Below are 20,000 nucleotides of genomic sequence, written 5' to 3'. Positions count from 1 at the left end.
CGGAACCCTTTACCCGAAAACATCCGAACCGCACATGCTCGCGACAGTCCTGCCGTTAGAGAATGCACCGTGCACGCGACCGAGTAAGGCCACTCAGAGACATCCATTTCCCAGGTATATGCCCCCTACGCACTTTTGGTGGCGCAACTCGCACGAACAGTCCCACCTCGACCCCGTATACAAGCTTTTTTGCCTCGAAGAGTTCGTCGGAGACGAAGAAGCAACCTTCAGTGCAACCGTAGCACTCTTTTGTGCAACCGCCCAAACAACGCCCCCTCTACCCTCTGTCGAAACACTCGGCATTGCTGCTCCCTAAGGTGAGCTTCTCCTCATAGGCAATTCCGCTCTTATCCGGTCACGTTTGTGTGCCCGAATTTCGCAAGGCAACCTCCATGGGACATGGAAAAGACTCGAGAAGAGAGCTCGCTCACGGGAGAGAGAAGCCAAGGAGACCACGAGAGTGCTGAGAGTGGGACAGCGCTGAATAGGCGGGAGAAGCCTGCGCGTATAAACGGAGATATATATCCAATTGCAACGAAGGAACGTGCCAAAGATCGAGAACAATGGCAGAAATGCTAGTAACGTGCACTTCGGGACCAACGCATCACCGGAAGACAACCGCCAAACATCGAAAGAGTCGCGATGCTCCGCAACCTACGTGCAAAGCGGTCGCACACCGGGTAAGGGAGTGAGAGCCCCAAACATAGCTGGGCGAGGCGCTCACTCCGCTCTTTAATATCTCGTTAATACCGCCAAGGAAATGGCACAAGCACACACACACAAGCATCCTCGGAAGAGGACAGTTCGAGTGACAGGTCAAATCCAAGAGTTCCGAAGACTACCTCCAGGAACAATCGGGAACAAGACCGATTACAAGTCGTCGAGTCTGTTACTGGGCGAACACGAGATGCGCACAGGAAATCGATCAGCCCTCACAATGGCCCAAGGCCAGAGATCGGACTGCTACGATTTACCCCAACAATCATCGTGCCACTCTTCGCAGAGAGGTGATAGACGCCAACGAGCCCGCGCATAGCAATCGAGGTGTAAAAAGGGCGTTGAAGGCAGGAAGCCTGGACGAAAGAGGCTACGAGGTCACCTCGAAGCGGTCTAAGAATCGGGCGCACTTGGGGCGACTACCAGTGCCAACCCCTTATCCCGCGGTGCGTCCGACACACAGAAATTTCCAAGGCGGCCAAGGAGCCTCCCCGCATAGCAATCGGGGTGTGAGGTTACGGATGCAGCATTGATAGCAATCGAGGTGGGAGGCGAAGGATGCAGAAGTGAGAGCCGAGGGATGTAGCAGAGATAGCAATCGGGGTGTGTGATGCAGAAGAGATAGCAATCGAGGTGTGCGGTGGGAAGGGCCCAGCAGCCAGAATGCATGAAGCGACGGATGAAGCAGTGATGACAACCGGGCTGTGAGGAGAGGAGGGATGCAGCCAAGAAAGCAATCAGGGCTCGAGGCAAGGGATGCATCAAGGATAGCAATCATGTTGTGAGGCGAGATTCCAAAGGCTAAACGTGAGAGGCTGCAGGGTCGACTCAGAGAGGTCTATGCATGTGAGAGGCTGAAAGCAAGGTCAACTCGGAGCGGTCTATGCATCGGGCGCGCTTGGGGCGACTACCAGTGCCAACCCCTTATCCCGCGACGCGTCCGACAAAGAGAACGTTCCAAGGCGGCAGAGGAGGTTACCAGCCGAAGGATGCAGTAGCAATAACAGGTATAGTTCCGCGGCGGCCGAGAAGACTCACCGCATAGGAATCGGGATGCGAGGCGAGGGATGCGGCGGGAAGGCCCCGACGGCTAAACGGAAGAGGCTGCAGGGCCGCCTCGGAATGGTCCAAGCATCGGACGCGATTGGGACGACTACCAGTGCCAACCCCTTATCCCGCGATGCGTCCGATACACAGATAGTTCCAAGGCGGCCGAGGAGCCTCACCGCATATCAATCGGGGTGCGAGGCGAGGGATGGGGCGGGAAGGCCCCAACGGCTAGACGGAAGAGGCTTCAGGGCCACCTCGGAATGCTCCAAGCATCGGACGCGCTTGGGGCGACTACCAGTGCCAACCCCTTATCCCGCGATGCGTCCGATACACAGATGGTTCCAAGGCGGCCGAGGAGCCTCACCGCATAGCAATCGGGGGTGCGAGGCGAGGGATGGGGCGGGAAGGCCCCAACGGCTAGACGGAAGAGGCTTCAGGGCCGCCTCGGAATGGTCCAAGCATCGGACGCGCTTGGGGCGACTACCAGTGACAACCCCTCATCCCGCGATGCGTCCGATACGAAGATGGTTCCAAGGCGGCCGAGGAGCCTCACCGCATAGCAATCGGGGTGCGAGGTGGGGGATGCGGCGAGATGGCCCCAACGGCTAGACGGAAGAGGCCACAGGGCCGCGTCGGAATAGTCCAAGCATCGGACGCGCTTGGGGCGACTACCAGTGACAACCCCTTATCCCGCGATGCGTCCGATACGAAGATAGTTCCAAGGCGGCCGAGGAGCCTCACCGCATAGCAATCCGGGTGCGAGGTGGGGGATGCGGCGAGATGGCCCCAACGGCTAGACGGAAGAGGCTGCAGGGCCGCCTCGGAATAGTCCAAGCATCGGACGCGCTTGGGGCGACTACCAGTGACAACCCCTTATCCCGCGATGCTTCCGATACGAAGACAGTTCCAAGGCGGCCGAGGAGCCTCACCGCATAGCAATGGGGGTGCGAGGTGAGGGATGCGGCGAGATGGCCCCAACGGCTAGACGGAAGAGGCCACAGGGCCGCCTCGGAATAGTCCAAGCATCGGACGCGCTTGGGGCGACTACCAGTGACAACCCCTTATCCCGCGATGCATCCGATACGAAGATAGTTCCCAGGCGGCCGAGGAGCCTCACCGCATAGCAATCGGGGTGCGAGGCGAGGGATGCGGCGAGATGGCCCCAAAGGGTAGACGGAAGAGGCTGCGGGGCCGCCTCGGAATAGTCCAAGCATCGAACGCGCTTGGGGCGACTACCACTGCCAACCCCTTATCCCGCGATGCGTCCGATACACAGATAGTTCCGAGGCGGCCGAGGAGCTGGGGGATGCGGCGAGATGGCCCCAACGGCTAGACGGAAGAGGCTGCAGGGCCGCCTCGGAATAGTCCAAGCATCGGACGCGCTTGGGGCGACTACCAGTGACAACCCCTTATCCCGCGATGCGTCCGATACACAGATAGTTCCGAGGCGGCCAAGGAGCCTCACCGCATAGCAATCGTGGTGCGAGGTGGGGGATGCAGCGAGATGGCCCCAACGGCTAGACGGAAGAGGCTGCAGGGCCGCCTCGGAATGGTCCAAGCATCGGACGCGCTTGGGGCGACTACCACTGCCAACCCCTTATCCCGCGATGCGTCCGATACACAGATAGTTCCAAGGCGGCCGAGGAGCCTCACCGAATAGCAATCGGGGTGCGAGGCGAGGGATGCGGCGAGAAAGCCCCAACGGCTAGAGGGAAGAGGCTTCAGGTCCGCCTCGGAATGGTCCAAGCATCGGACGCGCTTGGGGCGACTACCAGTGACAACCCCTTATCCCGCGACGCGTCCGATACACAGATAGTTCCAAGGCGGCCGAGGAGCCTCACCGCATAGCAATCGGGGTGCGAGGCGAGGGATGCGGCGAGAAGGACCCAACGGCTAGACGGAAGAGGCTTCAGGGCCGCCTCGGAATGGTCCAAGCATCGGACGCGCTTGGGGCGACTACCAGTGACAACCCCTTATCCCGCGACGCGTCCGATACACAGATAGTTCCAAGGCGGCCGAGGAGCCTCACCGCATAGCAATCGGGGTGCGAGGCGAGGGATGCGGCGAGAAGGACCCAACGGCTAGACGGAAGAGGCTTCAGGTCCGCCTCGGAATGGTCCAAGCATCGGACGCGCTTGGGGCGACTACCAGTGACAACCCCTTATCCCGCGACGCGTCCGATACACAGATAGTTCCAAGGCGGCCGAGGAGCCTCACCGCATAGCAATCGGGGTGCGAGGCGAGGGATGCGGCGAGAAGGACCCAACGGCTAGACGGAAGAGGCTTCAGGGCCGCCTCGGAATGGTCCAAGCATCGGACGCGCTTGGGGCGACTACCAGTGACAACCCCTTATCCCGCGATGCGTCCGATACACAGATAGTTCCAAGGCGGCCGAGGAGCCTCACCGCATAGCAATCGGGGTGCGAGGCGAGGGATGCGGCGAGAAGGACCCAACGGCTAGACGGAAGAGGCTTCAGGGCCGCCTCGGAATGGTCCAAGCATCGGACGCGCTTGGGGCGACTACCAGTGACAACCCCTTATCCCGCGACGCGTCCGATACACAGATAGTTCCAAGGCGGCCGAGGAGCCTCACCGCATAGCAATCGGGGTGCGAGGCGAGGGATGCGGCAAGAAGGACCCAACGGCTAGACGGAAGAGGCTTCAGGGCCGCCTCGGAATGGTCCAAGCATCGGACGCGCTTGGGGCGACTACCAGTGACAACCCCTTATCCCGCGACGCGTCCGATACACAGATAGTTCCAAGGCGGCCGAGGAGCCTCACCGCATAGCAATCGGGGTGCGAGGCGAGGGATGCGGCGAGAAGGACCCAACGGCTAGACGGAAGAGGCTTCAGGTCCGCCTCGGAATGGTCCAAGCATCGGACGCGCTTGGGGCGACTACCAGTGACAACCCCTTATCCCGCGACGCGTCCGATACACAGATAGTTCCAAGGCGGCCGAGGAGCCTCACCGCATAGCAATCGGGGTGCGAGGCGAGGGATGCGGCGAGAAGGACCCAACGGCTAGACGGAAGAGGCTTCAGGGCCGCCTCGGAATGGTCCAAGCATCGGACGCGCTTGGGGCGACTACCAGTGACAACCCCTTATCCCGCGACGCGTCCGATACACAGATAGTTCCAAGGCGGCCGAGGAGCCTCACCGCATAGCAATCGGGGTGCGAGGCGAGGGATGCGGCGAGAAGGACCCAACGGCTAGACGGAAGAGGCTTCAGGGCCGCCTCGGAATGGTCCAAGCATCGGACGCGCTTGGGGCGACTACCAGTGACAACCCCTTATCCCGCGATGCGTCCGATACACAGATAGTTCCAAGGCGGCCGAGGAGCCTCACCGCATAGCAATCGGGGTGCGAGGCGAGGGATGCGGCGAGAAGGACCCAACGGCTAGACGGAAGAGGCTTCAGGGCCACCTCGGAATGGTCCAAGCATCGGACGCGCTTGGGGCGACTACCAGTGACAACCCCTTATCCCGCGACGCGTCCGATACACAGATAGTTCCAAGGCGGCCGAGGAGCCTCACCGCATAGCAATCGGGGTGCGAGGCGAGGGATGCGGCGAGAAGGACCCAACGGCTAGACGGAAGAGGCTTCAGGGCCGCCTCGGAATGGTCCAAGCATCGGACGCGCTTGGGGCGACTACCAGTGACAACCCCTTATCCCGCGACGCGTCCGATACACAGATAGTTCCAAGGCGGCCGAGGAGCCTCACCGCATAGCAATCGGGGTGCGAGGCGAGGGATGCGGCGAGAAGGACCCAACGGCTAGACGGAAGAGGCTTCAGGGCCGCCTCGGAATGGTCCAAGCATCGGACGCGCTTGGGGCGACTACCAGTGACAACCCCTTATCCCGCGACGCGTCCGATACACAGATAGTTCCAAGGCGGCCGAGGAGCCTCACCGCATAGCAATCGGGGTGCGAGGCGAGGGATGCGGCGAGAAGGACCCAACGGCTAGACGGAAGAGGCTTCAGGGCCGCCTGGGAATGGTCCATGCATCGCACGCGCTTGGGGCGACTACCAGTGACAACCCCTTATCCCGCGACGCGTCCGATACACAGATAGTTCCAAGGCGGCCGAGGAGCCTCACCGCATAGCAATCGGGGTGCGAGGCGAGGGATGCGGCGAGAAGGACCCAACGGCTAGACGGAAGAGGCTTCAGGGCCGCCTCGGAATGGTCCAAGCATCGGACGCGCTTGGGGCGACTACCAGTGACAACCCCTTATCCCGCGACGCGTCCGATACACAGATAGTTCCAAGGCGGCCGAGGAGCCTCACCGCATAGCAATCGGGGTGCGAGTCGAGGGATGCGGCGAGAAGGACCCAACGGCTAGACGGAAGAGGCTTCAGGGCCGCCTCGGAATGGTCCAAGCATCGGACGCGCTTGGGGCGACTACCAGTGACAACCCCTTATCCCGCGATGCGTCTGATACACAGATAGTTCCAAGGCGGCCGAGGAGCCTCACCGCATAGCAATCGGGGTGCGAGGCAAGGGATGCGGCGAGAAGGACCCAACGGCTAGACGGAAGAGGCTTCAGGGCCGCCTCGGAATGGTCCAAGCATCGGACGCGCTTGGGGCGACTACCGTTGCCAACCCCTTATCCCGCGATGCGTCTGATACACAGATAGTTCCGAGGCGGCCGAGGAGCCTCACCGCATAGCAATCGGGTTGCGAGGCAGATTATTGGGAAGGGAACCCCCTGGGATGCGGCTCAAGCAGTGCCCAAAGGGACTGGAATGCGGAATCACATCGAGAGACCCAAATGCTATACGAGGGCTCAAATCGAATTATCGATTTGGCCACGACATGGACGCATCGGAACGACTACCTTTGCCGAACCACTCGCAATTGCATCCATACCGAAACCAATAGACATTTCCGTTAGAGCCCTCGCATAGCATTCGGGAATCTCGCATGCCCCTCTAAATCGACCAATGCTGGCGCTCAACGAAAATCCGAGCGCTACCACCGTTCGAGCGCCAGCATTGGTCGAGTTAGAGGGGCACGGGGGAGAATGCTCCAGTCAACACCTCCCCTATATAAGTTATTTGTCCGATTCTCGCACAACCGTAGTCTGCCTCGTCGAATCAAACAACGGTCCTAGATTCCGACTTCCGTTCCGTAGAGACCCAAAAGCTAGATGGAGGCTCGCAAGAAAGAGAGTCGGCGCATAGCAATCGGGTTTCTCGAACGTTTAGGGACCGAGCTCACTTGCGGATAGGGCAAAATCCGCCAAGCAACCCAAAAGCTAGACGGGGGCTCGAATCGAATCGCCTAGGCGGCCACAACAACGACGTGTTGGATCGACTACCAGTGCCAAACCATTCAGCAAGACTAGTCTGTGTCGAGGCCGGATAGAGATTCTCAGAGAGCGCCCGTATAGCATTTAGGAGACCTGCCGCGTCCCTCACACTCGACAAATGGTGGTGCACGTTTATAAATCCGAGCGATCCCAACCCTTTCAAGCACCAACATCGGTCGAGATAGAGGGGCACGGAGGGGGCTGCGTGAGACAACACAGTCCCCTATATAAGTTATTTGTCCGATTCTCACACATCCGAAGAATGGTCATCAAATCGGACAACAGCCCAAACTTCCGACTTCCGTCCCAGAAAGCCCAAGAGCTATCTAAAACGTTCATGGCCGGAACTCGATCGCGGCTATACCAGTCCGCCAAGCAACCCAAAAGCTAGACTGGAGCTCTAGTCGAATCACCTCTGTGGCCATTGCAAGGACGTGTTGGAGCGACTACCATTGCCGAACCATTCCGCAGGTCGAGTCCATACCAAGGCCGCATAGAGATTCACGATGAGCTCCTGCATAGCAATCAGGAGACTTGCCGTGTCCATCACAATCGATAAATCCTGGTGCAAGATTTTTGCATCCGAGCGCTCCAACCAGTCGAGCACCAGCATCAATCGACATAAACGGGCACGGGGGGAGGATGCTCGAGAACACTACCTCCCCTATATAAGTTATTTGTCCGATTCTCAAGCAGCCGAAGTCTGGTCATCGAATCGGGTCAAAGACCACAACTTCCGACTTTACCCACAATGCAAGTCATCGAATCGAACATCGGCCCCCGAGTCGGACTCCATGCGTATGTCAGGTCATCGGACCCAAATTCCGCCTTCCTGCGCATGGCGGGCCATCAATATCAACTCGGTCATCGGACCCAAACTCCGCCTTTCTGCGCATGGCACGCCTTCAAATCGGTCATCGGACCCAAATTCCGCCTTCCTGTGCATGGCGGGCCATCAACATCAACTCGGTCATCGGACCCAAATTCCGCCTTTCTGCGCATGGCACGCCATCAACTCGGTCATCGGACCCAAATTCCGCCTTCCTGTGCATGGCAGGTCATCGGACACAAATTCAGACCTCGCCAATATGCCTACGTATCGAATCGGTCATCGGACCCAACTTCCGACTTCATCCATACTGTAGGGTCTTTGAGGTTGGCGCGGTGCGCTCAACCCGGGGAGTCGACCCATCGAAGCATACACCTCCCCTATATAAGCTATTTGTCCGATTCCCACACCTGTGTAGTTTGCACCTCTGACCAGGACATCGACCCCAACTTCCGAACTCGACTGCAACGACGGCACCAGCGCCTTGGTGCGCACCTTGCGACGCACAGTCCCAACATTCGCCTTCCTGCACATGGCAGGTCATCGGACCCAAATTCCGACCTCGCGAGTATGCCTACATATCGAATCGGTCATCGGACACAACTTCCGACTTCATCCATACCGTAGGGTCTTTGAGGTTGGCGCGGTGCGCTCAACCCGGGGAGTCGACCCAACGAAGCATACACCTCCCCTATATAAGCTATTTGTCCGATTCCCACACCTGTGTAGTTTGCACCTCCGATCAGGACATCGACCCCAACTTCCGAACTCGCCTGCAACGACCGAACCAGCGCCTTGGTGCGCACCTTGCAACGCACAGTGCCAACATTCGCCTTCCTGCACATGGCAGGTCATCGGACCCAAATTCCGACCTCGCGAGTATGCCTACATATCGAATCGGTCATCGGACCCAACTTCCGACTTCATCCATACCGTAGGGTCTTTGAGGTTGGCGCGGTGCGCTCAACCCGGGGAGTCGACCCAACGAAGCATACACCTCCCCTATATAAGCTATTTGTCCGATTCCCACACCTGTGTAGCTTGCACCTCCGATCAGGACATCGACCCCAACTTCCGAACTCGACTAAAAAGACCGCACCAGCACCTTGGTGTGCACCTTGCAACGCACAGTGCCAACATTCGCCTTCCTGCACATGGCAGGTCATCGGACCCAAATTCCGACCTCATGAGCATACCTACTAATCGAATCGGTCATCGGACCCAACTTCCGACTTCATCCATACCGTAGGGTCTTTGAGGTTGGCGCGGTGCGCTCAACCTGGGGAGTCGACCCATCGAAGCATACACCTCCCCTATATAAGCTATTTGTCCGATTCCGACACCTGTGTAGTTTGCACCTCCGCTCAGGACATCGACCCCAACTTCCGAACTCGCCTGCAACGACCGAACCAGCGCCTTGGTGCGCACCAAAAGTGCGCACTTTTGGAGGGCACTTTTGTGCGCTCCAAAGGTGCGCACTTTTGGAGGGCACTTTTGTGCGCTCCAAAGGTGCGCACTTTTGGAGGGCACTTTTTGGAGGGCACTTTTGTGCGCTCCAAAGGTGCGCACTTTTGGAGGGCACTTTTTGGAGGGCACTTTTCTGCGCTCCAAAGGTGCGCACTTTTGGAGGGCACTTTTTGGAGGGCACTTTTCTGCGCTCCAAAGGTGCGCACTTTTGGAGGGCACTTTTTGGAGGGCACTTTTCTGCGCTCCAAAGGTGCGCACTTTTGGAGGGCACTTTTTGGAGGGCACTTTTCTGCGCTCCAAAGGTGCGCACTTTTGGAGGGCACTTTTGTGCACTCCAAAGGTGCACACTTTTGGAGGGCACTTTTTGGAGGGCACTTTTCTGCACTCCAAAGGTGCGCACTTTTGGAGGGCACTTTTTGGAGGGCACTTTTGTGCGCTCCAAAGGTGCGCACTTTTGGAGGGCACTTTTTGGAGGGCACTTTTGTGCGCTCCAAAGGTGCGCACTTTTGGAGGGCACTTTTGTGCACTCCAAAGGTGCGCACTTTTGGAGGGCACTTTTCCTGCGCTCCAAAGGTGCACACCTAGGTGAGCACCTTCGACCACACCTTGTAGCACACCAAACTCTGACTTTCGACTTCATCCGCAATGCAGGGTCTTTGAGGTTGGCGCAATGCGCACAACCAGGGGAGTCGACCCATCAAACCCAACACCTCCCCTATATAAGCTATTTGTCTGATTCTCATACATGCGTAGCCTGCAGGAGCAATTAGGACATCGACCCCAACTTTCGGCTTCTAAACGAAAACAAGGTCTTTGAGGTTGGTGTAATGCGAACAACTAGGGGAGTCAACCCATCAAACCCAACACCTCCCCTATATAAGCTATTTGTCTGATTCTCATACATGTGTAGTCTACAGGAGCAATTAGGACATCGACCCCAACTTTTGACTTCTTAACGAAAACAAGGTCTTTGAGGTTGACGTAATGCGCACAACCAGGGGAGTCGACCCATCAAACCCAACACCTCCCCTATATAAGCTATTTGTCCGATTCTCATACATGTGTAGCCTACAGGAGCCATTAGGACATTGACCCCAACTTTTGACTTCTTAACGAAAACAAGGTCTTTGAGGTTGGCGTAATGCGCACAACCAAGGGAGTTGACCCATCAAACCCAACACCTCCCCTATATAAGCTATTTGTCTGATTCTCATACATGTGTAGCCTGCAACAACGATTAGGACATCCACCCCAACTTCTGAATTCGTCTGCGTTGACCGCACCAAAGGTGCACGCCTTGGTGCTCACCAAAATCCGACTTCCGACTTCTTCTGCTATGCGGGGTCTTTGAGGTTGGCGCAGTGCGCACAACCAGGGGAGTCAACCCACCGAATGCAACACCTCCCCTATATAAGCTATTTGTCTGATTCTCATACATGCGTAGACTGCAGCAATGATTAGGACATCCACCCCAACTTTTGACTTCTTAAACAAGACAGGGTCTTTGAAGTTGGTGCAGTGCACACAACCAGGGGAGTCGACCCATCAAACGCAACACCTCCCCTATATAAAGCTATTTGTCCGATTCTCATACGTGTAGTCTGCAGCAGCGATTAGGACATCGACCCCAACTTCCGAATTCGTTTGCATTGACCGCACCAAAGGTGCACGCCTTGGTGTGCACCTTGGAGTGCACTTTGGTGCTCACCTCGGTGCACACTTTGGTGTGCACCTCGGTGTGCACCAAAGGTGCGCACCTTGGAGCGCACCAAAGGTGTACACTTTGGAGCGCACCACATAGGGTCTTTGAGAGGTTGGCGCAGTGCGCACACCAAGGTGGGTGTTGAGGTGCGTGCCGAGGTGGGTGGGTGCTAGGGTGCGCTCCATGGTGGGTGCCAGGGTGGGTGCGTGCTAGGGTGGATTCCAAAGAGGGTCATAGGGTGGGTGCCAAGGTGGGTTGGTGATATAGTGGGTTCAAAGGTGGGTACTAGGGTGGGTTCCAAGGTGGGTCACAAGTTGGGTGCCAGGATGCGTGGGTGTTAGGTTGGGTGCCAAGGTGGGCTCCTGCGTGGGTGGGTGCTAGGGTGGGTTTCAAGGTGGACGCGAGGGCGGGTGCCAAGGTGGGTAACAAGTTGGGTGTTAGGATGGGTGAGTGCTAGAGTGGGTGCCAAGGTGGGTGGGTGCTAAGGTGGATGCCAAGGTGGTTCACAGGGTGGGTGGGTTCTAGGGTGAGTTCCAAGGTGGGTCACAGGTTTAGTGCTAGGGTGCGTGTCAAGGCGGGTGTCGAGGTGCCTGGGTGCTAGGGTGTGGATGCCAATGTGGGTCATAGGGTGGGTACTAGGGTGGGCTGCAATGTGGGTGCCAAGGTGGGTAACATGCTCGGTTGGTTCTAAATTGGGTGTCAGGGTGGGTGTGCACCCACCTTGCCCGAGGTGGGTGCCAAGGTGCCAGTGTGGGTGGGTGCTAAGGTGGATGCCAAGGTGGGTGAGAAGGTGGGTGATAGGTTGAGTGGTAGGATGGGTGGGTGCCAAGATGGGTCACAGGGTGGGTGCAAGGGTGGGTAGGTGCTAGGGTTGGTGTCAGGGTGGGTGGGTGCTAGGTTGGGTTCCAAGGTGGGTGCGAGGGTGAGTGTCAAGGTGGGTCACAGGTTAGGTGCTAGGATGGGTGAGTGCTAGGGTGCAAAGGTGCCAGGGTGGGTGCTAGGATGGGTCGATGCTAGGGTGAGTGGCAAGGTGGGTCCACAAGTGTCAAGGTGGGTGCCGAGGTGGGTGCCAACTTGGGTTCCAAGGTGGGTGCCAAGTGGGCGACTGCTATGGTGGATGCCAAGGTGGGTCACGGGGTGGGTGCCAAGTTGCTAGGTTGTGTTCCAAGGTGGGTGCCAACGTGGCTGCTAGGGTGCGTGGGTTAAAGGGTGTGTCACAACGTGGGTGCCAGGATGGGTGCGCACCCACACTGGCCAAGACGGGTGCAAGGTTGGGTTCCAAGCCCGGTCACAGGCTGGGTGCTAGGATGGGTGGGTGCCAAGGTGGGCACCAGGGTGGGTGCACCCACCCTGGCCAAGGTGGGTCACGGGGTGGGTCCTAGGGTGGGTAACAGGGTGGGTACTAAGGTGCGTGCCAAGGTGGGTCATGGGGTGGGTGCCAAGGTGGGCACCAGGGTGGGTGTGCACCAACCCTAGCCAGGGTAGGTCACGGGGTGGTTGTCGGGGTGGGCGTCAAGGAGCCAAGGTGGGTGGCAAGTAGCCAAGTTGCGTGCCAAGGTGGGTGTCGGGGTGGGTGCCAAGGATCCAAGGTGGGTGCCAAGGAACCAAGGTGGGTGTCTGGGTGGGTGCCGAGGTGGGAGCCAGGGTGGGTCCCAAGGTGAGTGCAAAGGTGGGTGCCAGGGTCAAGGTGAGTGCCAATGTGGGTTCCAAGGTGCCAGGGTCAGGGTGAGTGCCAATGTGGGTTCAAAGGTGCTAAGTTGGGTGCGAGGTTGGGTGCGAGGGTGGGTGGGTGCCAAGGTGTGCTAGGTGGAAGCCCGGGTGGGTCGGCATCCCATGGGTGTCGAGTTGGGTGCCTGATGGGTGCTTCTTGTCAAGTTTTAGTCGTCGGGACTCATTTCGAGCCTTAGAGGTCGTTTCTTGTCCGGTTGCCCTGTCTTCGACCTGGGAACCCAATTTTGGTCCTCGGGTCCCATTTTTTTTTGTCTCGCATCCCACTTTTGGCCTGTGGCCTTTTCGGGGTCGATTCTCGTTTTGGGCATCAGAGCATGTTTCTTCTCCTAAAACCCAATATTTGTTTATTAAGTCTCGGAACACATTTTTGTTCTCGTGGACCCATCATGGGTCTTGGAACGCATTTGTGGTCCTTGGGTCCCATTTTGCATCCCGAAACTTGTGTTTTGGTGCTTGATCCCTATTTTGGGTGCCCACCTTGCACCAAGTGCGCACCCGGGGCAAACCGAGCGCCTTGGTGCACCGGGGCAAGATCGAGCGTGCACCCGAGGCGCCCCGAACATGCACCAAGGTGCACTCGGCCCACATGTGAGCGCAGGTCGTTGCGCCCGAGGTGGTGTGTGGGCACCGCGTTGCAGACGGGACACTGCACGCACACGACGCCCCGTCCAGGTGCACGCACGTAGGCCGGGCCGGGTGCACACCCGACGCCCTAGCAAGGTGCGCGCACCCGGGCAGGGCTCACACTTGGCGAACGGGGCGCACTTCGCGAGGGAGGGTGTGCACCTCGACGGGGGTGGGTGGCCGGGGTGGATTCGCACGTGGGTCGCGGTTTGCTAAGTACACACTGCGACAAGCTCATAACGGGTGCGATCATACCAGCGTTAGTGCACCGGATCCCATCAGAACTCCGCAGTTAAGCGCGCTTGGGCCGGAGTAGTACTAGGATGGGTGACCTCCCGGGAAGTCCCGGTGTTGCACCCTTTCTTAGTTTTTCGCCGGGCGTCGCAATGCTATTTGAATAAACCTTTTGCCCGTTTGCGTTCTCGTCGGGGCCGGGCCGGGCCGGGGTGCGCTGCCCGCACTACCGCGCGCGCGGGGGGCGACACCGAGCGCGCACCCGAGGCGCCCCGAGCACACAGGCCATGGTGCAACCCGGGCGTTGTGCGCGCACCCCGGTGCGCCCGAGGTGCTGCGCGCGCACCCAGGTGAAATCGGTGTGCACCTCGGCCAGTGCGCGCTCGGTCGAGTCGCGCACGTTGGCCAAGGTGCACGGTGATGTTTCTTACTCTAAGGTTCCGCACCAGACGCCCGGGACAGGTGAGCGAAGCTGGGCGGGGCCGGGTGCGCGGCCGGGGCAGGTGCACGCAGCTGGAGAGAGCTTTGGAGCACACCAGAGGTGCGCACCTTGGAGCACACTTCGGAGCGCACCAATGATGCGCTCCATTCAAAAGTTTCCTGAAAAGGCAAAAAAAGTTGAGATTATAGAATTTCCCACTTGAGAGATTGTAAAAAAAAAAAATTTAAAATGAAGGAAACGCGGGTGCCAAGGTGTGCGCGCCCGGGTGCGCAGCCCAGCCAAGGTGTGCGCACCAAGGCGCCCACCCTGGCGAAGGTGCACGCAAGGTGCGCACCCGAGGCAAACCGGACAATTAACCCAACTTTCGACTTCGCGCGCACCTGCGCACCTTGGAGCGCACTTCGGAGCGCTCCTTGGTGCGCACCAATCTTGGGCACCTCGGAGTGCACCATGGCGCCCACCAAGGTGCGCACCCGGGGCAAACCGAGCTCCGACTTCGTGCGCACCTTGGAGCGCACGAAAGGTGCGCACCATGGCGCCCACCAAGGTGCGCAGCCCAGCCAAGGCGTGCGCATCAAGGTGCGCACCCTGGCGAAGGTGCGCACCCGGGGCAAACCGAGCTCCGACTTCGTGCGCACCTTGGAGCGCACAAAGGGTGCGCAACCCAGCCAAGGTGTGCGCACCCCGGGCAAACCGAGCTCCGAATCGTGCGCACCTTGGAGCACACTTCGGAGCCCTCCTTGGTGCGCACCGATGTTGCGCACCTCGGAGCGCACCCGGGGAAAACAATGCAATTAACCCGACTTTCGACTTCGTGGGCACCTCGGAGCGCTCTCGGGTTCGCACCTCGGAGCACACCGAGGTGCGCACCTTTGATGCGCTACCTTCACCAATTTCCAGAAAAGGCAAGAAAACATTGAGAAGGTGTGCGCACCGAGGTGCCCACCCTGGCGAAGGTGCACGCGAGGTGCGCACCCGGGGCAAACCGGGCTCCGACTTCGTGCACGCCATGCTGCGCACCTTGGAGGGCCATGGTGCGCACCTTGGAGCACACTTCGGAGCGCTCAATGGTGCCCAACCCAGCCAAGGTGCCCACCGCGGCGAAGGTGCACGCGAGGTGCGCACCCGGGGCAAACCGGGCTCCGACTTCGTGCACGCCGCACCTTGGAGCACACTTCGGAGCGCTCCTTGGTGCGCACCAGGGCGCGCAACCCAGCCGAGGTGCCCACCCCGGCGAAGGTGCACGCGGGGTGCGCACCCGAGGCAAACCGGGCTCCGACTTCGTGCACGCCATGGTGCCCACCGCGGCGAAGGTGCACGCGAGGTGCGCACCCAGGGCAAACCGGGCTCCGACTTCGTGCACGCCGCACCTTGGAGCACACTTCGGAGCGCTCCTTGGTGCGCACCAGGGCGCGCAACCCAGCCGAGGTGCCCACCCCGGCGAAGGTGCACGCGAGGTGCGCACCCGGGGCAAACCGGGCTCCGACTTCGTGCACGCCATGGTGCCCACCGCGGCGAAGGTGCACGCGAGGTGCGCACCCGGGGCAAACCGGGCTCCGACTTCGTGCACGCCGCACCTTGGAGCACACTTCGGAGCGCTCCTTGGTGCGCACCATGGTGCCCACCAGGGCGCGCAACCCCGCCGAAGGTGCACGCGAGGTGCGCACCCGGGGCAAACCGGGCTCCGACTTCGTGCACGCCGCACCTTGGAGCACACTTCGGAGCGCTCCTTGGTGCGCACCAGGGCGCGCAACCCCGCCGAAGGTGCACGCGAGGTGCGCACCCGGGGCAAACCGGGCTCCGACTTCGTGCACGCCATGGTGCGCACCAGGGTGCCCACCGCGGCGAAGGTGCGCACCCGGGGCAAACCGGGCTCCGACTTCGTGCACGCCGCACCTTGGAGCACACTTCGGAGCGCTCCTTGGTGCGCACCAGGGCGCGCAACCCAGCCGAGGTGCCCACCCCGGCGAAGGTGCACGCGAGGTGCGCACCCGGGGCAAACCGGGCTCCGACTTCGTGCACGCCATGGTGCCCACCGCGGCGAAGGTGCGCACCCGGGGCAAACCGGGCTAGGACTTCGTGCACGCCGCACCTTGGAGCACACTTCGGAGCGCTCCTTGGTGCGCACCATGGTGCCCACCAGGCCGCGCAACCCAGCCAAGGTGTGCGCACCAAGGTGCACGCGAGGTGCGCACCCGGGGCAAACCGGGGTCCGGCTTCGTGCACGCCGCACCTTGGAGCACACATCGGGGCGCTCCCGGGTTCGCACCGGCGTTGCGCACCGTGGTGGGCACCTCGGAGCGCACCGTGGTGGGCACCTCGGAGCACACCAAGGTGGGCAGCGAGGTGCGCACCTTTGATGCGATGCCTTCACTAATTTCCATAAAAGGCAAAAGAAAACGAGATTTTAAAATTTCCGTTTTGAAAGATAGTGAGAAAAAGGGAATGCTGGTGCCATCTTGAGCCCGCCCTGGTGCGCAGCCCAGCCAAGGTGTGCGCACCAAGGTGCCCACCCTGGCGAAGGTGCGCGCCCGGGCAATTAACCCAACTTCCAACTTCGCGCGCGCCAGGGTGGGAGCGCACCCAACAACCGGGCCTGGGAAGAGCCAATGCGAGAAACCCCACCAAACGCTCTGACAAAAAAAGAGGGGGCGCTCCAGTAACCCCGCTTCGGAGCGCACCCTGGGCAAACCCAGCCAGGGTGCCCACCCCGGCCAAGGTGCAGGCGAGGTGCGCACCCGGGGCAAACCGGGCTCCGACAACGTGCACGCCGCACCTTGGAGCACACTTCGTAGCGCTCCCGGGTGCGCACCTCAGAGCACACCAAGGTGGGCAGCGAGGTGCGCACCTTTGATGCGCTGCCTTCACTAATTTCCAGAAAAGGCAAAAAAAAGAGGAGATTTTAAAATTTCCGTTTTGAAAGATAGTGAAAAAAACGGAACGCGGGTGCCATCTTGAGCCCGCCCGGGTGCACAGCCCAGGTAAGGTGCCCACCCTGGCAAAGGTGCGCACCCGGGCAATTAACCCTACTTCCGACTTCGTGCGCGCCAGGGTGGCAACCGGGCCTGGGAAGAGCCAATGCGAGAAACCCCACCAAACGCTCCGACAAAAAAAGAGGCGGCGCTCCAATAACCCCGCTTCGGAGCGCAGCCGGGGCAAACCCAGCCAAGGTGCCCACCCCGACGAAGGTGCACGCGAGGTGCGCACCCGGGGCAAACCGGGCTCCGACAACGTGCACGCAGCACCTTGGAGCACACTTCGAAGCACTCCCGGGTGCCCACCGGCGTTGCGCACCGTGGTGGGCAGCGAGGTGCGCACCTTTGATGCGCTGCCTTCACTAATTTCCAGAAAAGGCAAAAAAAAATGAGATTTTAAAATTTCCGTTTTGAAAGATAGTGAAAAAAACGGAACGCGGGTGCCATCTTGAGCCCGCCCTGGTGCGCAGCCCAGGCAAGGCATGCGCACCAAGGTGCCCACCCGCGGTGCACGCCCGGGGCAAACCGGGCTCCGACTTCGTGCAGGCCGCACCTTGGAGCACACTTCGGAGCGCTCCTTGGTGCGCACCATGGTGCCCACCAGGGCGCACCCGGGGCAAACCGGGCTCCGACTTCGTGCACGCCGCACCTTGGAGCACACATCGGAGCGCTCCCAGGTTCGCACCAGCGTTGCGCACCTTTGATGCGCTGCCTTCACTAATTTCCAGAAAAGGCAAAAAAAAACGATATTTTAAAATTTCCGTTCTGAAAGATAGTGAAAAAAACGGAACGCGGGTGCCATCTTGAGCCCTTCCTGGTGCGCAGCCCAGGCAAGTTGTGCGCACCAAGGTGCCCACCCTGGCGGAGGTGCGCGCCCGGGGCAAACCGGGCTCCGACTTCGTGCACTGCATGGTGCCCACCAAGGCGCGCAACCCAGCCAAGGTGCCCACCGCAGCGAAGGTGCACGCGAGGTGCGCACCCGAGGTGCACACCCGGGGCAAACCGAGCTCCGACTTCGTGCACGCCGCACCTTGGAGCACACTTCAGAGCGCTCCTTGGTGCGCACCAGGGCGCGCAACCCAGCCAAGGTGCTCACCCCGGCGAAGGTGCACGCGAGGTGCGCACCCGGGGCAAGCCGGGCTCGGACTTCGTGCACGCCGCACCTTGGAGCACACATCGGAGCGCTCCCGGGTTCGCACCAGCATTGCGCACCTTTGATGCGCTGCCTTCACTAATTTCCAGAAAAGGCAAAAAAAAAAAAAAAACGAGATTTTAAAATTTCCGTTTTGAAAGATAGTGAAAAAAACGGAACGCGGGTGCCATCTTGAGCCCGCCCTGGTGTGCAGCCCAGGCAAGTTGTGCGCACCAAGGCACCCACCCTGGCCAAGGTGGGTCACGGGGTGGGTCCTAGGGTGGGTAACGGGGTGGGTACTAAGGTGCGTGCCAAGGTGGGTCATGGGGTGGGTGCCAAGGTGGGCACCAGGGTGGGTGTGCACCAACCCTAGCCAGGGTAGGTCACGGGGTGGTTGTCGGGGTGGGCGTCAAGGAGCCAAGGTGGGTGGCAAGTAGCCAAGTTGCGTGCCAAGGTGGGTGTCGGGGTGGGTGCCAAGGATCCAAGGTGGGTGCCAAGGAACCAAGGTGGGTGTCTGGGTGGGTGCCGAGGTGGGAGCCAGGGTGGGTCCCAAGGTGAGTGCAAAGGTGGGTGCCAGGGTCAAGGTGAGTGCCAATGTGGGTTCCAAGGTGCCAGGGTCAGGGTGAGTGCCAATGTGGGTTCAAAGGTGCTAAGTTGGGTGCGAGGTTGGGTGCGAGGGTGGGTGGGTGCCAAGGTGTGCTAGGTGGAAGCCCGGGTGGGTCGGCATCCCATGGGTGTCGAGTTGGGTGCCTGATGGGTGCTTCTTGTCAAGTTTTAGTCGTCGGGACTCATTTCGAGCCTTAGAGGTCGTTTCTTGTCCGGTTGCCCTGTCTTCGACCTGGGAACCCAATTTTGGTCCTCGGGTCCCATTTTTTTTTGTCTCGCATCCCACTTTTGGCCTGTGGCCTTTTCGGGGTCGATTCTCGTTTTGGGCATCAGAGCATGTTTCTTCTCCTAAAACCCAATATTTGTTTATTAAGTCTCGGAACACATTTTTGTTCTCGTGGACCCATCATGGGTCTTGGAACGCATTTGTGGTCCTTGGGTCCCATTTTGCATCCCGAAACTTGTGTTTTGGTGCTTGATCCCTATTTTGGGTGCCCACCTTGCACCAAGTGCGCACCCGGGGCAAACCGAGCGCCTTGGTGCACCGGGGCAAGATCGAGCGTGCACCCGAGGCGCCCCGAACATGCACCAAGGTGCACTCGGCCCACATGTGAGCGCAGGTCGTTGCGCCCGAGGTGGTGTGTGGGCACCGCGTTGCAGACGGGACACTGCACGCACACGACGCCCCGTCCAGGTGCACGCACGTAGGCCGGGCCGGGTGCACACCCGACGCCCTAGCAAGGTGCGCGCACCCGGGCAGGGCTCACACTTGGCGAACGGGGCGCACTTCGCGAGGGAGGGTGTGCACCTCGACGGGGGTGGGTGGCCGGGGTGGATTCGCACGTGGGTCGCGGTTTGCTAAGTACACACTGCGACAAGCTCATAACGGGTGCGATCATACCAGCGTTAGTGCACCGGATCCCATCAGAACTCCGCAGTTAAGCGCGCTTGGGCCGGAGTAGTACTGGGATGGGTGACCTCCCGGGAAGTCCCGGTGTTGCACCCTTTCTTAGTTTTTCGCCGGGCGTCGCAATGCTATTTGAATAAACCTTTTGCCCGTTTGCGTTCTCGTCGGGGCCGGGCCGGGCCGGGGTGCGCTGCCCGCACTACCGCGCGCGCGGGGGCGACACCGAGCGCGCACCCGAGGCGCCCCGAGCACACAGGCCACGGTGCAACCCGGG

The 20,000-nt window shown here is 60.0% G+C and overlaps 2 non-coding genes across 2 annotated transcripts; both read left to right on the top strand.

The window, feature by feature from the left end:
- Positions 1 to 13,671: 13,671 nt before the first annotated feature.
- Positions 13,672 to 13,790, top strand: LOC131869933 (5S ribosomal RNA). The gene has a single exon (XR_009368301.1). It is a non-coding gene; the product is annotated as a 5S ribosomal RNA (ribosomal RNA).
- A 5,916-nt stretch (positions 13,791 to 19,706) lies between these two features.
- On the top strand, positions 19,707 to 19,825 carry LOC131869919 (5S ribosomal RNA). The gene has a single exon (XR_009368287.1). It is a non-coding gene; the product is annotated as a 5S ribosomal RNA (ribosomal RNA).
- Positions 19,826 to 20,000: the final 175 nt, after the last annotated feature.

The sequence above is a fragment of the Cryptomeria japonica genome, unplaced genomic scaffold (genome assembly GCF_030272615.1).
Source record: "Cryptomeria japonica unplaced genomic scaffold, Sugi_1.0 HiC_scaffold_273, whole genome shotgun sequence".
Taxonomy (NCBI): Eukaryota; Viridiplantae; Streptophyta; class Pinopsida; order Cupressales; family Cupressaceae; genus Cryptomeria; species Cryptomeria japonica.
This window is presented reverse-complemented; position numbering and strand designations above follow the sequence as displayed.